This window comes from Miniopterus schreibersii, assembly GCF_964146895.1.
Source record: "Miniopterus schreibersii genome assembly, chromosome: 8".
In the NCBI taxonomy this organism is placed as follows: domain Eukaryota; kingdom Metazoa; phylum Chordata; class Mammalia; order Chiroptera; family Miniopteridae; genus Miniopterus; species Miniopterus schreibersii.
Genome location: NC_138109.1, coordinates 38297383 through 38315676, shown reverse-complemented (window position 1 = coordinate 38315676; position 18294 = coordinate 38297383). Strand labels below are relative to the sequence as shown.

Below are 18294 nucleotides of genomic sequence, written 5' to 3'. Positions count from 1 at the left end.
GTGCAGGGGAATGAGACTGTCTCCCATTTTACAGCTATCGAAAGCACAGGGCCGTTTTGACGGGTGGAGAAGTGGACAGTGGGTGCAGCACAGCACTCGTTAGGTCATGCGTACCTTAGACGTGGCTGTGCGCATACATGTCAGTTAAGCCGAAGTATTCTTGAAATTGCTCTCCTAATAAGACACCACAAGAAACCAGGCACACAATTTTCAAGTGAGAAAGAGAATATGAAAGGACAATATTGCCCTTTAGTTTTCTGTTTAGCACTGAGGTTGCAAGGATTAGGGGAAAGGCTTACTTTGGGTATTATCTACCCAATAGAGTAAGCGTATTTCACTTACCCTTTTACCCATTAGAAATACATCGATTTCTTTTCTTTTTTCTTTCTTCCCTTCACATTCATGCTTTGAATGATTGATTGCCAGGATCATCAGGGACATCATCACATCCTAGTCGCGGGAATAAAAACCAGAAGAATGAACACAGGAATAGGAAGTAGCTGCCAGAATTCTTCGGGATGTGATTGGCAAGGCAAAATTCAGGACAAGAGAACAAATCGAATATAGTATTTCCAGGTGTCAAGCCAGTCATGTATTTATTTCTATTCCCTTCTCAGAAATGAATGGAAATATTTCTCTCTAGATTCCATATTTCCTGTCTCATAATTATTCCATCTGACTCCTTTGAACCCAGACTTCCCTTCCGTGCTTTTCTGTCCCTCCATAGTCTTCCTCTTCAGGATGCCAAGAAGCAGGCTAGAAACGCCAGAGGGACAGAAGCTAGAAAGTTGTTCCCTCTTTGCAAGTTCTTCACCACCTGTCACATTTTTTTGTTGGTTGGAACCTGGGCGTGTTTGTATTTTGTCTTCTTTATCTCTGAAAAGACCACAAATGGTTGGGGTGGCCTTAAAATGAGAAAATTCACTCTAGTTGCCCTTTTGTTTTTCCGTTATTTTAAATGGTGAGACTGTTGTGAGTCACTTTGGACCGTAGAGAGCACACAGGTCGTTTTGTGAAGGTTACACTGACATTGTCTCATTCAACAAATATTTATTGGGTACCTAATCAGTGAAAGGTGCAGTCGGGCAGGATGTGGGGAAAGGAGCTGACATCCACTGAGCCTCAGAACGTGCATGCACGGTAATCTTTTATGCTTACTTGCCTAAGAGGTATAAGTCATTCTACTCGGAGATTTTCAGTATGGCAGAAGGTTTCTCCTTCCATGCCAGCTCCCACTGTCTCTCTATAGCACTGTGTCGAGAAGGATTATAGAGCTAAGCTCAAGCATGATGGGAAGGCAGGTGACATCAATAAATATTGTCTGCTATAAGTGGGAGAGGGGAGACTGGTGACACATATACCACGTGAACTTTCATTCACTCATTAAACTCCTACTGAATACCAATCATGTTCTGAGCACCGTGAGGGCACATGTGAGTGTAAATGCAACAATATAAGGCAATATGTGACTAGTGTCAATAGATGGCTGCAAACATATCATACCAGAGAAATGTAGAGAAGTTGCTCTGCAGTGGGCAAGAACTCATCAAGGAATAGCTGCTACATGAAATGAGCCTTGTGTATCCAGGTTTCATCAGAGAAGCAGAACCACCTACGAGTGTTAGGGAATTAGAGATTTATTATAGGAATTAGATGTTACATAATTGTGGGAGGACCTAAGAAAGTAAGATCTAGAAAGGAGAGCTGGAAGATCAGAAATAAAATTACTAACTAGCCCTCCTGAAACACTGGCACTGGTAGGTAAGTAAACATTTGCGAGGGAAGTGTGGAAAGCCAGGTGTATCTAGCTGCCGAGATGGGACCACCAATGGGAACTGATGGGGCAGCCCATGAAAGACGGTTGACTCTGCATCTGGCGGTGGGCTGGGGAATTGGTCACCAGGACCAGCAGTGGGGAAGAAGGGCTAACCGCAGAGCAGGGGAGAGCGAGGACAAGTTTGAACCTGCCAGAGCCTCTGTTTTTTGTCTCTCACCACATCTAATCAGGTCTTCATACTTCCAGAATTCTCTTAGTCAACTCTAACCTGGATGGAATCATACAAGAAATGACATCCTGGGAAATGTAGTTATAGCTTAGCCAAGTTAACACAGTTCAAAATATCAAACCTCAAAAAGTGGAACAAGTTTGCATAAGAGAAAAAGGAGTGAACATAGCATGTGGGGAAGTCTTGTGAGCAAAGTTTTGGAGGTAGAAAGAAATAAGATAGCATTTAGGAAACATGGGTAGATTGGCTGGGTAGAGTGAAGGGCTCATGCTGGAAAATAGTGGAAGATAAGGCTAGTAACAAAAGTTGGAATCATTAACTAATGAATTAATTACCTTATTCAACCTTTATTTATTGAGCACATATTATGTACCAGGCACTGTGCTAAGTGCTAGGAAGATAGTGATGAATGAAAGAGGCAGATTTTGGAAGGATTTGAATATTAGACTAAAATACTTGTTCAGTTTTGTGTGCTGTTTTTTTTGTTTGTTTTTTTTAATATATCTTTACTGATTTCAGAGAGAGGAAGGGAGAGGGAAAGAGAGATAGAAACATCAATGGTGAGAGAGTCATTGATCAACTGCCTCCTGCACGCCCCCGACTGGGGATCGAGCCCACAACCTGGGCATGTGCCCTGACCGGGAATCATAGCAGGATCTCCTAGATCCTAGGTTGATGCTCAACTGCTGAGCCACGCCTGGCTGGGCCTTGTTCAGTTTTTGATCCATCTCTTGAAAAATAAAAGATTCTTCCAACTGGAACAACTAATCAGTTGGATTTCTGCCCTTAATTCAATTCAACCAACATTTAAGCTCCTTCTCCATGCAAGCTCCTCACAGGCACACTGTCATTGTCCTCTCAAACCGTGACACATGGCTGCACCTGATAATACTGGTCAGAGTGGAAGTACCTTTTTCCCTGGTAATTTTCTACAACGATTTGTGTGCGCATTTAATTTTATGCCATAATGTCCTATTCCAAAGCAAAGGTACTTTATTAGCCAGCTGAGTGAAACAAACAACATGCAGATTAAATGGCCTAACACGCCCCCACCACCACATTTTTGTTGAAGTACATGTTATTTCAGAATTCTGTAAAAATGCTGATACATAATTCACATTAGCTTATCTCGGGTCGTACATGAACTCTGTGCTAGTAACGGGTAGTGCAGCCGAGCAGCTGAGCATTATGCCTCTTGCTTGGCAAACATGATCTCATTTAACCTCTTCAAAGCCCTAAAAAGTAGGTACTGTTATCGGCCCATTTTGTGGAAAGGAAAGCTAGACTTAATGAGATTTAATACCTTTCCCGGGATTATATAACTAGTAAAAGGCTGAGCTACAATCCACTCTTCTTAACCACTCCAGTAAATGAGCTGCCAACTAGTCTACAGTTTGACAGCTGTTGACTTAAAGGCTCCTCCAGATGACCCAGGTATCTAAGATATAGCGCTCACTGTCTTAACAGATACAAGTTGAGGATAAGACGTCTGCGGGAAGAAATCTGCAAAGAGCAAAGCGAGACCTTGGAAGTCCTCAGGCTGCGCGCCCACGTGCAAACTGGCCCGTGAGCATTTCCTCTAGATTCCAGCGGGCAGGCGCCTGCGTGTCGCCCCCTCGTGATATCTGGAGAGCGTGGAGCACTGGGGGATGGGTACTTTTTTCTTTACAACTAGCCCCTGAACTTGTTACTGGATGATGTGGACATGCTGCTGTTTCTGCTCAGTAAGCAAAACAATGAGGATCTCACGGCGTGCCGTGCGCCGTGTGTGAGAGAGCGCTGGATCCGCACAGAGCAAGAGCTGAACTGAAACCAGGGGCAGTACCTGGGCCTGAGGTCAGCAGCATTTCCATGAGGTCAGCAGCATTTCCATGAGGTCAGCAGCATTTCCATGAGGTCAGCAGCATTTCCATGAGGTCAGCAGCATTTCCATGAAGTCAGCAGCATTTCCATGAAGTCAGTCAGTAGCATTTCCTTCTTTTCATTTCTATTTTACCACTTTCTGCTGCCCGGGACCCTTACCCACGTGTTTCTACCGACAGACTCTCCGTATCTGACGCAGAGCCCACTAGCCTTACTCTGCTGCACCTGGTAACAGATTTCAACAGTACTTTGTGGGGAACGACGCAGGGTTGCATGTCACCTCTGCGACAGCTCAGTGACATAGGCCAGGGTAGAACTACTCTTTCATTTGCACAGAAGAGAAAACTAAGGCCAAGAGAGATGAAGAGACTTGCCCAGCTAGTTAACGGCAGAACCAAGACTAGTCCCTGCTTTTTCCGCTCTGCCACACAAATAATGTCAGTCCTGGGAAGGAGAGCACCATAGTTATGAGTCAGATTTTTAAATTTTTTTAATCACACTTTCCCGTGCTGACATCCTGTTTTCTTTTGGGACACTATAGTTCAATAATATTCATCATACTTGTAATGACCTAAGTTCATGTCTATTCTGTTTTCTTTTGGACCTACTTAAAATTAATTTTTGGTTGGAGACATGAGGTTGTGTTGTTGAGGGGGAAGGGGTGGACAGGAATCCAAAGCACACAGGCCTATGACCAATGGGCTGCCTGCTTCACGGCACAGACTCTCCAAACCAAATGTGACAAATGGGCAGGATCTCATAAGTATTCCAGCTCTTCACTTCCCGTGTTTGATTACATTGTACCGGATGGCATTTGGAACTCAGTTCAGGGTGCATAGAGCTGAATTATGCAATTTGCCGATATGCAATTAACTGGAGTAGCAACACATTCAATCTAATGGGGGCCAGACAGAGACTGCATAATTCTTGGGAGCACAGGCTGATTATGCAGTTAAGTGGTATGCACTTAAGAGAAGTGCTCCACATCCATCTGATTCCATTTCTTCCAATAGATTCTTCACGGCACTTTATTCTAGCCTTTCTGCTTTTATGGTCAAACATATTCTAACCTGTATCCACTTGAAATGAGAACCTTACAGTTCATATGCAGATTTGGGATTCATTTCTTTTAAAAGTTAACCTTTAAAAATCTTAATTCTGGGATGCAAAAACGAAAAGGAAGGCATTTGAGAAAGGAAAGGGGTGAAGCTGGGCCTCGGTATGTCTGGGTCTTGGAGATAGGGAACAATACCTGAATTGTGCAATTGAGGATGCCTCATTTATAGTTTCTTTCTTTCGCTTGCTTAGGAAGTTGTGTTTCAAATGCAAACGTGAGGTGCATGAAAAGATTTCTTTTTTAAAAGCAAAGGGCTTTGCAGTCAGTACTTTTTTTTTTTTAACTTGAAAATGGATATTGTAGAAAGGGGGCCCTTTTACGAGAAACTCCAATTAAATGACAGTTCATTGAGTATAGGCAGTTTTAAGTTACTCCGATGATGATGGATCGTTAATTTAATTTGGCAGGTTTTACTGGTTTACTGTACGCTTGCTGTGTGCCCTGGATTGACCTAAATCCTTTGGGGGACCCCAAGAAGTATAAAATATGGCTGGCTGTCCTCAGCCTCCTTGGGAGGTCACGACTCATGCATACAAAGTAATTGAGGAACAATAAAATGCAGCATATGATTAGGTATCAAAAATGGTTGTTGAAGAAAGTGAAAGATAAAAGAAATCAGAGAAGGGAGAAAATGAACTGGGCTGCGATTTTTCATCACTAGAGGGAGACAGAGGGAGAAGCAAGGATCAGTGCTTCCCATGGATTAGATCAACCACCACAATTCTGTAAAGATATTACTATCCCCAAGTTACAGATGAAGAAACTGAGGCTCAGGGAGGTTAAGGAACTTGCCCACGATCCACAGGTAGCAGGAAACAGTGTCAGAATTTAGATTCATGCCTGTCTGTCTCCACACATGCTCCTTGGAGGTATTCAGGCAGGAGGCCATGGCAAACAGGCTGTGGAGGACGCAGACTTCATTGCATGACCATCACGATCTCTCCCAACCCTGGGGTCCTGTTGTCTGGGAGGATTTCAAGGAGAAGGTAAGAGTTGTGGCTTCACTTTTGGGAGAACTCCTTCTCAACCCTTTAACATAAGAAATGCCAGCTCTAAAGATGCAGCTTTTCCTGGCTGAATAAATTTCTGCAAGTTCAGCAACCCCACCTCCCCCATCCCCAAATGGTGATTGAGTAAAGAACAGGGTAACTTAGGGATTTGCGACTGTTGTAGGCAAGAAAGAGAGAATGACAAAGATAAATGGTCACATTGTCATTCAATCTCCTTTTCCTAAGGGAGAAGCTGCCGGAGGCCCAGGATTGGGGAGCCAGGTGTGGCTGGCACAGCTGGGACCTCATCGGTCCCTGTCTTTTAGGTTTGTAGCAAAAGCACTTAGGACTTTCTGCTACTCAGTAATTTACTCTTCGCCTCTATTAGTTTTCTTCTGCTGTGCAACAAATTATCACAAATTTAGCAGCTTGAAACAGACCCACTTGTTGTCTCTTAGTTTCTGTGGGCATGGAGAACATACACAAGTTAACTTGCTCCCTTGCTCAGATCTCACAGACTGTGATCCTGATGTCATCCAGGGCTGCATTCTCATCTGGAGGTTCAATGAGGGAAGAATCCCTGCCCAAGCTCACTTAGGGTATTGGCAGAATTCTTTTCTTGAAGCAGTACTATTTATGTTGGTTTCTTTCTTCAGTATCAGTTTGATTTTGGAGAGCACTTTGTAGTTTGAAAATCCTTTTCCATTCTAAAGTTAACCACAAACATGCTCCTATTATTCTTAGCTGAAGATTCCACCCCTCAAATAGTTGTCCAAACCAAAATCCTAAAAGTTACCCTTGATTCCTCATCAACAAATCCTATGGACTCCACCAACAAAATAAATCCCGAATCCAGTAACTCGTTTCCATTTCACAGTCACCGCCATTGTCCAAGCCCCCACCGTCTCTGACCAGCCAACTGCGATGCTCTTCTCACTGCTCTTACCGCCGCCCCTCCAGGCCTCCCCAAACCCATTCCCCACTGAGCAGCCGGGTGGTGTGTATGAGATGAAAATAAGATAATGTCACTTCCTTACTCAGAGTTTTCCCATGACTCTCATTGTTATTACAACAAACCCCAAATTCCGGTCCTTCCAGGATCTGGCCTCTGCTGACCTTTCTGATTTGACCTCCTACCACTTTCCTCTTGGTCATCACGTTTTGGCCACATTGGATTCCCCCTGTTCCTCAAAGGTGCCATGACCTTGTCTGCCTCACAGTCTTGCATTTGCTTTTCCCGCCACCTGGAACTCACTTTCCCTAGACCTGCACATGGCCGGCAACTTCTCACTATTCAGGTCTAAGTTCAATGTCATCACTTTTCAGAGAATATCCCTCACCATCTTTTGCAACATAACAACCACCTGTTGTCCAAAATATCTTTCCCTTTCTTTCTTTCTTTCTTTCTTCCTCCCTCCCTCCCTCCCTCCCTCCCTCCCTCCCTCCCTCCCTCCCTCCCTCCCTCCCTCCCTCCCTCCCTCCCTCCCTCCCTTCCTTCCTTCCTTCCTTCCTTCCTCTTCCCTCCTTCCTTCTCTCTTTCCTTCATTCAATGGTTAATTTTATATGTCAGCTTGACTGGGACATGGGGTGCCCAGATTAAACATTATTTTGGGTGTGTCTGTGAAGGTATTATTTCCAGATGAGATTAACATTTGAATCAGTGGTTCAGTAGAGCAGAATGCCCTTCCCAATATGGGTGGGCTTTATCCAATCTGTTGAGGGCCTGAATAGGAAGAAAAGACAGAGGAACATCATCCAAAATTGATTCTGGTAGTGGTCTATGCGTGTATTACATGGATACGTGCAATGAAAATGGATGCATTTTACCACATGTAAACTCTACCTCAGAAAAATTGATTTAGAGAAATAAGAAGCAAGAGAAACTGACAATTTGGATAACTCACACTTGACAGTATCTGGTAACTGTGAGTTTTCCTTTAACACCATCATCTAAGGAAACAAGAAAATTCTTTTATTGTACAGAGATTCCAGCAAGAGGTATGGGCCCTCCCTGGAGGGGGGGCAGTTTGGAGTATAGAGTATTCCACTTTCATGGTTTGGGAAGAAGAACGTCTGTTGTCTCCCATCAGCTTTGCTCCTTTGTTCCCAGAAGGTATGGGGATGTATTATATTACTTTATAAAGCCTTCTCAAGTTCTGCCCATCTTTGTTCACTCCCTTCACTGTTCCCCTTTCCTTTTCCTCCTTTCTTTGCATTTCTTTGCCTGCCAAGTTCTGTGCATTTCTGAATCTCTTGCAAGAAAAACAGATCGACTCACATTAAGCTGAAAAGCCAGGTTGAAACAGGAAAAGTAAGCAGGAAATTTTCAGGCAACTGCCTCGAGATAATATAAGAAAAAGTTCTGCTTTTTACCCCATTCTCATAATAATCTGTGTTTCTTTGCCTGAATAATTAAGGCTAATTCTTCGTCACCTGCTTCCTCTGTGCTAGTGGAGAAACACAGTGAGTTCCTGGGGTTTGGAACTTGTAGATCAGAAAAAATGCCTATAAAGTATATAAACACTTTGTAATTAGTTGTAGTAAACACATTTTAAAAAGAAATTAGAAAAAAAGTTCTCATTGCAAAAGGCCCCAAAATAACCATGTTAACTTCTTAGCAAGTCTTTTGTTTACTATCTATATTTTGGCTTATTATATTTTTAACATAAATATGCCATATTACATGTGCTGTTCTGCAACTTTCTGTTTTCAGCTTCCAATATGCTTTGAAATTTTTTATGTCTGTACATATATTAAGTTGAACCCTATGAAATTACTATTTCTATAGATCTAAACAGGAAGAATTGGAAGTTTTATATAGTCAACCTAATACATACTCTAATATTTCAATGGCTACATAGTATTTCATTGTATGGTTGTACCACCATTTAAAAAAATCATTCCCCTTTTGGTGGACATTTAGGTTGTTTCCATTTTATTTTGCTAATACAAACAGAAGTGTAATGAATACACATGCACATATATATATTCACATATAGTACTGCATATGTATATTTGTGTATATACATCTGCATATAAATGTATACATATATTCATGTGTGTGTCTATATAGATGCACACACATATCTATATAGATATCTTTGTATGTGTGTTTACACACATACACACTTAAAATCTTTGTATATATGTATCAGTATTTCTGTGGAATAGATTAAAGATTCCTATACATGTAACTACTATGGTCAAGGGGTTTATGGATTTCACATTTTGATAATTATTGCCAAAGTGTATTCTAAAATGACTGCAACAATTCACACCCGAAGACTATCTTTTTCTCCCTATGCTCTCAGTAATCTAATGGGTGAGATGGCTTTTGAAGCATTTTGAAATTTGTTATATTAATCAGCAAAAGCTAGGCCTGAGGAGTAAATATGTACATAATTAATATGGTCACTGCCCTCGTAGTGTGTTTTGATCTATGAAATAAGACTGGTACACACACACACACACACACGCACACAGTGGCAATGATTTCACTGTCATAAGTACCAATCATCTCTTGCCAGATTAACTGAAAATGCAACAACTGCCTACATGGAGGGTCACTGGGGTCAGACAGAACAAGTGTCATTCCAGTTCCTCCACTTACTGTCTGCACGACCCTGAGTTTCTTTGTAGACTGGAGATAATAGCAGTAGTGCCCTCATAGGGTGGTTATGAAGATTAATGTAGAATGCCAAGCACAGTTTCCAGTCCTTAGCAAGAACCCCACAAATGTTAGCTACCACCGTTTATTTGCCTTCATTTCAAGAGCACTTACCAACTTCACGTGCCTGTCGTTACTTTTCTTATAATGTGGCATTGAGTACTGAATATAAAAAATATTTCTTATGTGGTGTGTCTAGCTCTGAGGAGACAGGGACTATTGCTCCCCTCATTCAGTACATGATACTTCTATTAGTACAACCTGGTTGCTAAGGTTTCTGCTCTAAAGTTGTTGTATTCTAAGAACTTTAAACATTGCCTGCACCCTCAAGTAGGGGACTTGCTTATTGCTATTTAACAAACCCCTAAATCTTGATTGAAAAAGGGCCATTTCAGCCCAGCCAGTGTGGCTCAGTGGTTGAGCATGGACACATGAACCAAGAGGTCACCGGTTCAATTCCTAGTCAGGGCACATGCCCGGGTTGTGGGCTAGATCCCCAGTAGGGGGTGTGCAGGAGGCAGCCGATTGATGTTTCTCATCAATGTTTCTATCTCTCTATCCCTCTCCCTTCCTCTCTCCCTAAAATAAATAACACATATATTTAAAAAAGAAAAAAAAAAAGGGCAATTTCAGTGTATTTTAGAAGGAAGATGGTACGTGGAAACACTGTAGATATTTTTAACCAAAACAGAATGGTGCAAAGCCAAGCCATGAAGATGTTTACCCGTAACAGACAAGTTCCCTACATCTATTATTAATGATTCATAAAATACTGTTTTCTTCCAGATATGTAAATTTTGTGCTCACCGTGGTAGCATAAGCAGGTGGGTGGAAAAGTGCCTAGCCCATTATGCATGGCCACGAATGTACTGCTGTCTGTAAACATACAGCTCCCGTCTCCGGTACATTTGTTTCATCTCTTCCAATTAGTGGCCTGTTTGACGCTCAGGTGGCTGCAGCAATTGCTGCTCGAGGGAAACTTCTAGAGAAGATCAGAGAAATGTAAACAATCGACAATCTAACAAGAGGGCATTGTCCCCACGGGAAACTCATCAGAGGGAGGGACTATGGCCCATAGAAATAGCCTCGGGGAGGAAGCGTCTCCATTGGCTGTTGAGGACACCAGGACCACATGGGCAGGTCTCGACTGATAAGCAGGAGCAAGGAAAAGCTGAAATGCCACTTACAGGCAGGGCTGACTCCAGACCCAAGGTTTCTGTGTTGGGTTCCATTGGCATAATTATTTGTAATCAGTAAGTGATTCACAGGCCACCTAGCGTCTTAACCAAGTTTGGGTCATTGGACTCCTTTGACCATCTGATGAAAATTCTAGTCCCTTTCCCCAGAAAAATAGCCCTACACATATACACCTAAGATTTTTGCATATAATCTCCGGGGCTTCATTGATGTCCCCAAAGTTCCATGGGCTCTGGATTAAGAAACCCTACTTGGTGCTCATTTCCCATTTTCTTTACCTGTTACTCTTAGCAGTGACACTGTTGGATTTTCCTTTCTCAGGATGGATGTCTACAGATGTCCCCTGCATCCCACGGATTCTCCCCTTCCTTCAAGCCCATTTCTTGTTTACACCCTTTTGGAGCTTCTTGTGCTCTGAATGCCTAGTGCAATTGGAGTTGGTAACACTTAATCTAGTACCCAGTTAATTATACGGGGGAGGGGGGGAAAAGCAGGCTTACAGTTGTGAGAACATGAAGCACAGAGTTTATTCTTGTATTATTATTTATTAATTGTTGTATTATTTTCCATACAAACAACTGTAAACCTTCTTACACTCTACCTTGTACCCAGGATGTCCTGAGCCTATCACTAATACGGCATTTGTACTTTCAGCTATTCAATACATTTAATGAGTGCCTACTATGTGCCCGGCACTGTTCCCAGACAATTATTGTAGTATATTACAATCAGGCATGGGGTACACCTTGTCAACTTCCCCAAAGACTGTGCATCCTAGGAGGTGGGGACCAGATTTCCCTCACGGACACCCCTTTTCTCTCGCCTTACTCCCACTCATCCGTCAAGGCTCAGTTCAAGCGGCCTCTCTCCTGAGCTGGGTTAGGGTTGTCTGGCACCGTGTGTGTACCACTGTCAGAATTCTTGCCATATTATTTTGAAATAATCTGATCCCATGTCTGGCTCTCCAACTGTGCTCTCCTCCAAGGCATGGTCTTACACCCAGTATAGAGGCTGGAAATAGTAAAACTCAGTATTTGTTGAATATCTAAGCTTTCTCTCACCTCCAGTCCTGCAAGCATGCTGTTCCCTCTGCCTGAGATAGTCTCTCCCCTTTATTGCTTACAAATTCCTATCAGCTTAAATACTTCCTCGGGAAAGCTTTGATTTTTAATTCTTAGGTGAAGTTAGGTCCCCTCCTAAAATGACTTTGAACATCCCCTCGCATTGTACTGAATTGTAATTCCTTGTGTAATATTTATATTCATTGCTAGAACATCAATTCTGTTAAGGCAGGGGCCATGGTTATCTTATTTACCTTATTTTGCAAAGGACGAACACATCATATAGTCCCCGACTACTCAGTGGCTCATGGACCGGCAGCAATGGCATTCCTTGGGAGCTTGCGAGAAATGCAGAATCTCAGGCCTTACCCAGGACCTTTGGAATAAGAATCCCAGGTGACTTACATACACACACAGTAATGTTTGAAAAGCAGGGGTCTAATACAAAGGCATTCGATAATTATGTGTCGAATGAATGATGAGTGTTGAATGGAACAAAACGGAGCCGGTTCAGCCTTGGTTACCTCTGCTGTCCAGCACGAGGCCTAGCACAAAGCAGGCACTCAGAGTATCTGAGGGACAAGTATCTTCTTCCATTCATTTCTACTTACTGTATTTTCTTCAATTAACTTATAAGCCAAATTTTGGGGTCCCAGGTCCTATTTTGGCTTTTCCCCCCTTTACTTTGTAATTTCTAAATCTGCACTGTATGCATAGTAGGTCCTCAATAAAGACTTGCAGCCAACCTGATACTTTAAGGTTAAGTAAATAGTGTCAGCCAGACTGGACTCAGGCATGCTAGTTTGAAGAGTGGGCCGCGTGTGAAGTGACCAGGGATGTTCTCAGTTGTCTGGAGACCCTCAAGCCCTGATAAATGTGCCCGTGGTCTCCAGCCTCATTTCCATCAGGAATATCCCGTGGAGGGTAACAAAACAGGGAGGCCATGGCAAGGAGAACTTTGATTTCTGGTTTTCATTTTTTCCTCAGGACGCTGTTTGGTTTGAAGAAGCCTAATTGTGCCACTTCCACAAGCAAAACCAGCGAAACAGATCCTTCTGAGTAGTATGTTTTCTTATAATTACCTCTTCCAGATTTTCTTGAGGAAAAAACATTTGCTTTTTGGCTTTTGGTCTTAGTATTAGGACAACTTACAGACTGTGGGCAAAGGCTTTGTGAAAACAGGCATATTGATGCATGAGGTTAAGCTTTTTTTTTTTTTAATCTTTAGGTGAAAATAAAAATTTGGCTTTAAAATTACAATAATAATGCACTTAGAGAATGCTCTGCATGTTTTGGAAGGTGGTTGCACTGAAACTCAGCAGATTCTGCACCTCTTTCGTTTGGTGTTACAATCACTGGCCTTGAGGAGCTCTGGTCCTTTTTTTAAAATTTTGAATTATTAGAATATAAAAATCTAAGAGACTGTGGCAAAAAAATATGTATGTTTTAGAAAGAAGAATTGGAACCTTGCAATCTTGGGGACTTTGACCTTTACATTGTAGATACCAAACTTTGCAAAGTAGTTTAGAGATTATCCTGCAAGGGAGATCAGCACAGGACCACAGGGATGGCCCTCAAACACCATCAATGTCCAGCTCTTCCTCCCCTGCTTGCTCTGGGAGAATTTCCACCACCTTAGTAACTTTCAGATAGTCCTGGACGCTTTCAAGGAGCTTCTCGCATGTACGCCACCTACTGATCCTTGGTTACTCAGTAGAGCCCACCATTTTGGTCCTTTCCTTCTTTAGCTCCTTGCAATGAATCTCCTTTCATGACAAAAGCTGTGCCCTGGGTCACCAAAGACACTCTAGTTACAGGCCCACCAAGGCCCACCACAGCTGCTGGTGCCACACCTCTGTCAGCGCCTCCACCAATCCTAATAAGGCCACCTACCCTATCTACAGATATGGTCGACGCCTTTCCTCTCCTTCCCTGCCTGTGGCCAAAGGGCTCTAAAACAAAACCAGAGCACACACCTGGATCCAGTTAGCAGTCTGTTCAGGAGCCAAGTAAACAAGGAATTTCTGAGTCACAGCCTTTCTATCCCCCCACTCCATGTCTTCTGCTTGCTGCTACCTCATCAGGCAGGAGGAGAGGCCCGATCTTGCTTCAGACGCCCCAGATCGTGTCCCATTTTTACTCTCATTTACCATCCCCCTGGGAGGAACCAATTTAACTCCAATAGATTTAGGGAATCTATTATGCAGGTGTGTTTGTAGTAAGGCATAGCCTATGCTCCCCACGCCCGCAAAATCAGCCCAGAGAAACACTCCTTTTCTCCTGAAGTCAGCTCTGTCTGCCAAGGAGAACCAGATTCCCCGAGGCTCTCTGTCCTAGACCTTCTCATTCCCAGTGGGGTCCGGGCTGCCTCATTTTCTTGTCTGTCTTAGAAAGGAGAGCAGTCTGGTTTGGTCAAGAGGTTAAGAATCCCAGCCATGATCCAGCACACAAAGCAGTTAGGAGCACAGGCTTTGGTAGCTAGATCCTGACTCTGCCACTTGCTGTCTTTCTCTAAGGCTGTTCCCTTATCTGTAAAATGGGAAATCCTTGTGACAGTGGGGAGCACTCAGTAAGGACATGTATATATATACATATGTGTATATACATATATATATAGTGTTTAGCTTTGCATCACAATAATCATTCCACTATTGGTTTTTACTAATAATAACAAAAATAGCTAAGTGGTTCTTTTTAAATAGTAAGACTTATGGCAGTAGTGTTATAACATGTCTTCCTGTCTTTAGCTTTTAATTCTGTGCAATTCATTTTCATTCAGCTGCTAGATTTATCTCCCCAGAATATTTTGATCACATTATGCCCCTACGTGAAAATGTGAGAGGCTGCGCTGGCTGGTGTGGCTCGGTTGGCTGGGCATCGTCCTGTGCACCCAAAGGTTGCAGGTTCGATTCCTGATCAGGAACACATGTCCGGCTGTGGGCCTGATCCCCAGTGGGGGCGGTGCAGGAGGCAGCTGATTGATGTGACACTCTCACATGGATGTTCCTCTCTCTCTTGCTCCCTCTCCTTTCCTCTCTCTCTAAAAATCAACAAACTATTCTTTAAAAAAAAGTTAGGTGACTTCCCATTATTTACAAATAAAGTCTGAAGTCCTTCTCTTTGTACTCAAGGCTCTTTGATCTAGTCCCAACAAAACGTTATCTCCTTTTTCTCCACGAATCCTCTTCACACCTCCTCCACTCCAATTAAAATAAGCCAACATTCCTCACATACACCCACGCCCTGTGCGCTGTTTGTCTTTTTACCAGAATCCAGATCTTATCTCCTCTTTGTGCCTGACTCAAGTGCTACCTCCTCCAACAAGCCTTCCCCAGTCCATAGTAAACCCCATAGCTCTGTAAGGACCTCGGGACACTTACCCGTTATCGCCACCCGGCTATCTTTGGAAACTGTGCTTCAGATTCATACATAGATCTCCTATAGCAGGTGACTGATGACCATCTCCGTCTGACCCATCTTCATATTCCTAAGCCAAGGCTTCTCAACATCAGCACTATTGACATTTGGGGCTGAATAATTCTTTGTTGTGGTGGGATGGTGGGTGTATTGTAGACCGTTTAGCAGCATCTCTGACCTCTACTCACTACTTGCCAGTAGCACCACCCTACCCCCAGCTGTGACAACCAAAAATATCTCCAGACCTTGTCAAATGTCCCCTGGAGGGCAAAATCACCTCCCGCTGAGAACCACCACCCTAGACCAAGCTTGGAAGTTTGAACATGGGTGGTTCTCAGTAAAGCTTAGGAACGGAAGAAAGGAGTTTGGCTTAAGCCCTCTTAAATTTTAACAGCAGTGGAATACATAATTAGTGATATTCTTTCAGTAATTAGAAATAAAAGTATAGAGTTCCCGGGAGAAAAATACTAGAGATAGATATTTGCATGGCACAGCATGGAATCAGCCAATAGGTATTTGTTGTGTAACATCAAGTTTAAGAGTCTGGGGTCAGATATGAGTTGGGTTCCAATGCTGGCCTCACCACTAAGCTGCCACCATAGGTGAGTATTTCAAACTCTCTGAGCTTCATTTCTCTCATTCTGTAAAATGGGGATAATAATTGTAACCATCTGGGGTTGTTATGAGGCTAAATTAGATAATGCATTTAAAGAGGTCAGTAGAGAGCTTGGAATATAGTAAGAACTTAGTAATAGTTCAAAGCTATTATTAATATTGTGATTATTATTGTAATAATGATTCAGTTTTAATCCTTTCAAAGGTCACGACAGTGCTATTCCCATTTGATCGACAGGCTGTGGCTAGAATATGGATCTCCTGATCTCCAGCTTCCACCAGATCACACTCACCTGACATAATGCAAATGTCTCAGTTACAAGTAGAATCTTCGCTTTTTAAATTTGGAAACTGAATGCTAACTGCCTACAGCAAAAATGCTTTTTCAATTGGTAAATACCATCTATAACTACCATTGGGAAGCTTAAGAACTGCTTATTAAGCACTTTAGATAAGTAGATGTGCTAGCTATTGGATATAAGACACCTGTGTTGTTAAAACAACACACCTGCCTGTTTGTGGCTTACCAACCCCATAAGCTCAAAGACTCTGTCTTTTAGGCTTTAACAAATGAATTCATAAGTTTAGCAACCAACTGCCATCAGCTCCAGGCAGCACTTGGCTTTTGGAGTAAAGCAGCATGAACAGCTGCCTGGGCCTAGAGCAGAAGCTGGTCCAGAAGCTCAGGGACAGGACAGCAGGTAGGTGGGGAAGCCAGCCTCCTCCTGAGAGCCAGTCAGGCGGGAGCGTCCACGCAGGCCCCTCTACAGTAAGGCAGAAGCCTCCTCTCCCGTCAGAAAACAAACACCTGAGAGAAGGTCAGGGAAATGTAGCCCAAACCAGCCCTCTCCAAGCCTCTGTTTACTCATCTGCAATATAAGGGCATCAGACGAAAGGAGTGGTTTCTTAATTAGTGCTACTCTGGTTGGAGGCGGGACACTGGACTAGTCTAGATGGTACCGGATCGTTGCAGCAATAACTAGACATTAACGAAGTGCCCGACAACTCATAAATATACCAGGAAAAAAAAATAGTTGTTTTTTTTTTTTATGACATTGGGTCTCTGCTGTTGGACCGAGTCGAGTATTCAGGGGCCAGGCTGCTTTCTTTGCTCGCTCATTCGTTCAACCGTGGAGCCCAGCTCAGGTGCCGGGCCTGTCCTGGGGACCAGGTGCTGCCTCTGCCCCCCAATGGGGCTCCTACTGAGCCAGTGGAATCCATTCATAGGCCGTAGAAGGAGGCAAGATGGATTTATTCCTCCAAGGACAAATCCCCGTGCTCCATCTGACATACCGCTTCTGATCTGGGGGTGGAGATGCCCGCGTCCCAACTGCGCGCCGCCGCCTTTGCGCCCTTGCTGCGGGCTGGGGAGCCGGCCGGCCGTCGGCGGTCAGGGTGCCCCCCCCCCCCCCCGGGCTGCGGAGGCCGCGGCCGCCGAGCGGTTTGCAGCCCGACTCCTGCAGGTGGAGCCAAACCCCCTGGCAGCGCGGCCGGCCCGCGCCCCTCCCCCCTCCCCTTCCCGCTCTCCTGGGCGGTCCCCCCCCCCCCCCCAGCCAGCCGAGCGCGCCGGGGTGAGATCGTGCCAGACTCGGAGCCGGCTGCCAGGTTTCTCTCCAGCCTTGGCTCGAACAAAGGAAAGCAAATGACAAAAATGGAAATTTTCAAACTAGCGTCCCGTGGTGTTCGAATCGACGGCTGGGTGGCACGCAGGCACAGCCCGCCTTCGTGCTATTTTGTGATGAAAATGACACCGAAAATACCTCCTCGCTCCGGGTCCCATCTTCCCAGACGGCTCGGGCCTTGCCCGGTCCTCCGGGGGCGGCGACCGCGACCGCTCTGGGCTCGCTGACCTTTGGGGCCGCGTCTCCTGAAATCTTGCCTCCGCTGACTTTTCTAAGGGGTTGGACTTTAAAAATGCCTGTGCTGCTCAGCCCGGAGGAAGACATCGAGAAGTTTCTAGGCGCTTTCCCGGGAAGAGCCGTGCGTTGTGCGCGGGGTGCGCGTCCTGTGACAGCGGAAACCGTGCGGGGGGGCCCCCCTCCCCGGGAGAACACCCCCCCCTCCCCGGGAGAACACCCGCCCCCCTCCCGGGGAGAACACCCCCCCCTCCCCGGGAGAACCCGCCCCCTCCCCGGGAGAACCCGCCCCCCTCCCCGGGAGAACCCGCCCCCCTCCCCGGGAGAACCCGCCCCCCTCCCCGGGAGAACACCCGCCCCCCTCCCGGGGAGAACACCCCCCCTCCCCGGGAGAACCCGCCCCCTCCCCGGGAGAACCCGCCCCCTCCCCGGGAGAACACCCCCCCTCCCCGGGAGAACACCCCCCCTCCCCGGGAGAACACCCGCCTGCGGGGCGCGGGACCTTG

The 18294-nt window shown here is 44.7% G+C and overlaps 1 long non-coding RNA gene across 1 annotated transcript; it reads right to left on the bottom strand.

The window, feature by feature from the left end:
- Window positions 1–342: 342 nt before the first annotated feature.
- Window positions 343–17944, bottom strand: LOC308561337. The gene is made up of 4 exons (XR_013999460.1): window positions 17693–17944; window positions 12155–12276; window positions 10450–10624; window positions 343–450 (listed from the first exon to the last, which is right to left on the bottom strand). It is a non-coding gene; the product is annotated as an uncharacterized lncRNA (long non-coding RNA).
- Between the last annotated feature and the right edge of the window lie 350 nt (window positions 17945–18294).